Below are 5,000 nucleotides of genomic sequence, written 5' to 3'. Positions count from 1 at the left end.
TCAATAAGATATATAGATAAATATATAGATGATAATAGACAGATATAGGTAGATAGATAGATAGATAGATTGATAAATAGATAGATAGATAAATAGATAGATAGATAGATAGATAAATAGATAGATAGATTGATAGATAGATAGATATATAAATAAATAAATAAATGAGTAAATACAATGCCTTTTGTTTCGATCAAGGCTTGTTTTTTCGCCTACATTCCGTGTTACACGTAAGTCCAATAAATTCTCACAGAGGTCCCTTTAAAGTCCAATAAAGCCTTCTGCAATAAATCAACAACAATAACCCACACTCCGATTCCACCAAAAACTACAAAAAAGGTGAAAAATATTCGAAAAAAAATCTCAAGCCGAGTGACCGAATGGGCACTGATGCCCACACACGCTCTGCTCAATATTAACGATTCCCTTTATAAGGTCATATGCGAGGAGATTGAGGGCTCCTCCTGTGCTTCTCGTCATATGTGACGCCCTGCCCTTTGGTCAAGTCTGATTCCTTCTTCAGGAGTGTTGTCCTTAGTCTTGTCCTACTCAAAGGGTTCCTTGTTGAGTCTTCGAACATTTCCAAATTGTCTTTTGATCGGTCAGAGCAACTAATCGAATATTCTATCTAATTCTGAGTAGATCAGAATATAGGATTTAGGCCGAAGGCCAACCGCTGGGACCTATGGGGTCATTCAGCGCTGAAAAGGAGATTGACTAAAAAAGGCTTGAAAGGTGTAACAGGAGGAAAACCTCGCAGTTCCACTATGAAACAATTGTTAGAGAGGGTGAAAAGGAAGATGGAAGAAAGAGAATATGAAAGGCGATACAGTAAAAATGAATTAAAGGGGTTGCAGCTAGTGGCCGAAGGGATGCTACAAAGAGCCTTAAGTAATACTAACGGCACTGCCTCCCTAAACTGGATCCATCTGATTTTAGTTCATTTCCTTGACTGACTTATTTCCATTACTAATGCAATTTACATTCCTTACCTACTTACTCCTAATTGCAAAAGAGCACTTCGAATGGTCTTTATCATTGCTGCAGTAATGATATTAATTATCAGCATTGACATCATGGCAATCTCCATAATCATCATCATCATCATCTGAGAATAACAGAACAGAGAGCATACTGAAGAGAGAGAGAGAGAGAGAGAGAGAGAGAGAGAGAGAGACAATGAACAAAACAGAGAACATATTCAAGAGAGACAAGAGAGAGAATACAATGAACAAAACAGAGAACATATTCAGAGAGAGAGAGAGAATACAATGAACAAAACAGAGAACATATTCAAGAGAGAGAGAGAGAGAACACAATGAACAAAACAGAGAACATATTCAAGAGAGAGAGAGAGAGAGAGAGAGAACACAATGAACAAAACAGAGAACATATTGAAAAGAGAGAGAGAGAGAGAGAGAGAGAGAGAGAGAGAGAGAGAGAGAGAGAACAATTGAAATGTGTGTGCGTGTGTATAAGAGAGAGAGAGAGAGAGAGAGAGAGAGAGAGAGAGAGACACAAGAGAGAGAACTAATTGAAATGTGTGTGCGTGTGTATAAGAGAGAGAGAGAGAGAGAGAGAGCCTTGTAATTTAACAACAGAGAACACAGTGAAATTAACAGAGAATAATATTATACTGAAAAGAGAGAGAGAGAGAGAGAGAGAGAGAGAGAGAGAGAGAAGCTTGTAATTCGGCAAAGTTTTCCTTTGCATATGGTGATTGCCCTCACGAACCCCGCCCAAAGGCACCATGAAGAGGCGCTCTCCTCTCCCAAATGGCCTACCATCATGGGATGCCATAACGCTGGAAGGGTCATAAAAGCAGGAGGAAATTTCCTGGGGATGAAATTACTTTTGTTCGTGATTCCATTAAGGTAATTGGGCAGGCATAATTTATCTTAATGCATGCATATGTGCATGCACAAAATGCTGTTTATTCAGTATATATATATGCAAATATGTATTATGTGTATATGTGTATGTATATAAAATTGTATATATAAAGAAATATATATACACATATATATATACACATAATATATATATATATATATATATATATATATATACATATATATATATATATATATATATATATATATATATATATATATATATATATATATATATATATATATATAGTTTATAGAAAGAAATAACTGAAAGATGAAGGGAGTAAAGAGTTTGTCTTTTAAATCTCTCAAAGCAATGATAATTAGTTCAGGTTCTCTTGAATTTCACTGTTGTGCAAGAGAGAGAGAAAAAAGGACTAAACAAGATCTGGAAACAGATGAAAACACACAAAAAAGAAAAAATTAATTGAAACAATGAAAAGTTCAATAAACGCGACATAACGTGTTGTGTAAAGGATAAAAAAGTTAAATGAAAAATTTCATAAGTGCAGTTTACATCGATAGGTCTGAAAGCAAGTTTTTTTTTATGGAAAGCAAGCAATGAGATAATAACGTAAAAGTTTAATAGAATCTCGTTAGAGGGGCCTCAAACGCCCACGGGCGTTTTGGGGGGCATTACCGGATGACCACGCCCATGTTTGTCCAAATTTATTCTTCTCCATGAAAGAGTTAATTAACCACAACACAAACAAGTCCTAGCGCTTAGGGAGGCGTTAATTATCTCCTCTGAAGAGCGTATGGACATCCCTCCTTTATTCCGGCGTAATAAATCACGGGGAATCTCTTAAGAAAACAGGTGAAAAATGCGTCGAAGTTTCTCCTGCGCAATCGAGTTTTCTGTTCAGCCGCTACGCATATAATCAAGGCCACCGAAAATAGCTCTACCTTTCGGTGGTCTCGGTATAATGCTGTATGAGCTGCGGCCCATGAAACTGTAACCACGACTCGGTGGTGGCCTGTCCTATATTGATTATGGCTAAAGGTAACCTTGAATAAAATAAAAACTACTGAGACTAGAGGGCTGCAATTTGATATGCTTGATGATTGGAGGGTGGATGATCAACATACCAATTTGTAGCCCTCTAGCCTGAGTAGTTTCCAAGATCTGAAGGCGGACAGAAAAAGTGCGGAGAGAAAAAAGTGCGGACAGAATAAAGTGCGAACGGACAGCAAAGACGGCACAACAGTTTTCTTTTACAGAAAACTAAAAGGAGAACGTTTGTTTTTCTGAATAAACCCTTTTGCTGTCAACTTCCTCTCCCCGAAGGGGAAAAGAACTATCAGTTTCGGGACTGTCATTTCCCTCGTTTGTTCTCGCAAATAACAATAACGCAACGCTTATTATCGTTCGAAAAGAAGTAATTATTTTCTGGTTCGTGTACTTTTGTGATGAGAAATCGGTTACGATTTATATGACAGTTTAAATGCCTTTTTCCTTTGATCACTTGGAAACGTCGTAAAATCCATGAATTCGTAAAGAAAGAGAACATAATGAGACACATGGAGTTAAAAACAATTAACCCTTGCGCAGGAGACATCACGAAACTAGTTATTTAGGTATTTCATTTTGCCAAGTTAACAAACGATACTTGACTGGAAGGGTACATGTATGTATCAAAAATTTTTGTTAAGGGAACGGCGTATGAGAACTGGAAGCTTTATGTGGGTGGCTGCAGCTAAACTTTAACTAAAACCGTAAATATTAAAAAAATAAGGTAAGGTAAGGAAAGTGTTTCGTCCTAAATTTTAAAATGAGATGAAAGGATAAGCCGTAAGAATACTGTCTTGCTCCATAGATAACTTTCAAGTGAGAAGTGTTTCGTCCTAAATTTTAACCCACTGCAACCGAGTTAAGTGATTCATAATCAAGTTCAACTACAATCAATATACGCGGCGGACCTTGCTCTATTTCCTCTTCCGTGAAACTTAACTGATCTTCTCGATAATTGCACCCCTCTTGCTCCTAAATATGGAACGCAATTAGTTGGTTTTTGGGGAAAGGGGTTAACCTGGAAATTATAGAGTTCCCGTGGGGTAATTTATAAGAAATCGTTGACGGCGGTACTAGCTAATCCTTGGTCGGATAATGCAGTTTAATTTCTGATGCGGTGGTTTGTTCGGTTGCTATGCGCTAAGTTTCATATGTTGTGCATATATACATTTATATATACATACATATATATATATATATATATATATATATATATACATATACACACACACACACATATATATATATATATATATATATATATGTATATATATATATATATATATATATATATATAAATATATATATATATATGAGTGTGTTTTGTGTGTGTGTGTGTGTACATAAACGATACATTATCTTAAACAGTTGCGCGATTATTATCGGTCAAGATTATAGTTTCATTCACCTAAACTATACCGTAGAATCAAGCCAAGGACATACATACCTTCGTATCAGTTTTTCCAGTAAGTGTGATACTCCCTTCATCCTTGTTGTCCAAAGTGCAACCTTGCAGACATAGTGGCTTTTGGAACTGGCGATTATTTTGTTTCGATGAGGTTTCGTCGCGGCGTCGAGTAAGTGAATTCCTTCCTTTTTTTTTATAACTTTAGCGGGTCTAGTCGGCTGTACTGTGTCTAGTTAACCTTTCGGAAATAGTTGTACGCCAGAGGCCTCACTCTTGGCAAATACTTTTGCCTCGGCGGCTCAGGTCTCCACCCTGTCTGCCTTGTTTTGATCAGAATTGCTCTTTGTTTTGTACACCTACAGTTATTATTCGCTTCGGATTTAGAAGATATTTTTCTTTAATCATTTTTTTTTCGAAGTACTTTTAGTTTTCTGTAAAAGAAAACTATTGTGCCTCACTTTATTCTGTCCGCACTTTTTTCTGTCCGCCCTCAGATCTTGAAAACTACTGAGGCTAGAGGACTGCAAATTGGTACGTTGATCATCCACCCTCTAGTCATCAAACATACCAAATTGCAGCCCTCTAGCCTCAGTAGGTTTTATTTTATTTAAGGCTAAAATTAGCCATAATCATGCTTTTGGCAACGATATAGGATAGGCCACCATCGGGCCGTGGTTAAAGTTTCATG

At 36.8% G+C, this 5,000-nt stretch overlaps 1 protein-coding gene across 1 annotated transcript in view; it reads left to right on the top strand.

The window, feature by feature from the left end:
• The window catches only part of LOC136833675 (zinc finger C2HC domain-containing protein 1C-like), a 183,544-nt gene that overhangs the window by 24,315 nt on the left and 154,229 nt on the right, over nucleotides 1-5,000 (top strand). The gene's annotated exons all lie outside the window — the stretch shown is intronic.

The sequence above is a fragment of the Macrobrachium rosenbergii genome, chromosome 52, assembly GCF_040412425.1.
Source record: "Macrobrachium rosenbergii isolate ZJJX-2024 chromosome 52, ASM4041242v1, whole genome shotgun sequence".
Classification (NCBI taxonomy): domain Eukaryota; kingdom Metazoa; phylum Arthropoda; class Malacostraca; order Decapoda; family Palaemonidae; genus Macrobrachium; species Macrobrachium rosenbergii.
Note: the sequence above shows the minus strand (reverse complement) of the source record. Positions and strands in the feature narration are given on the sequence as shown.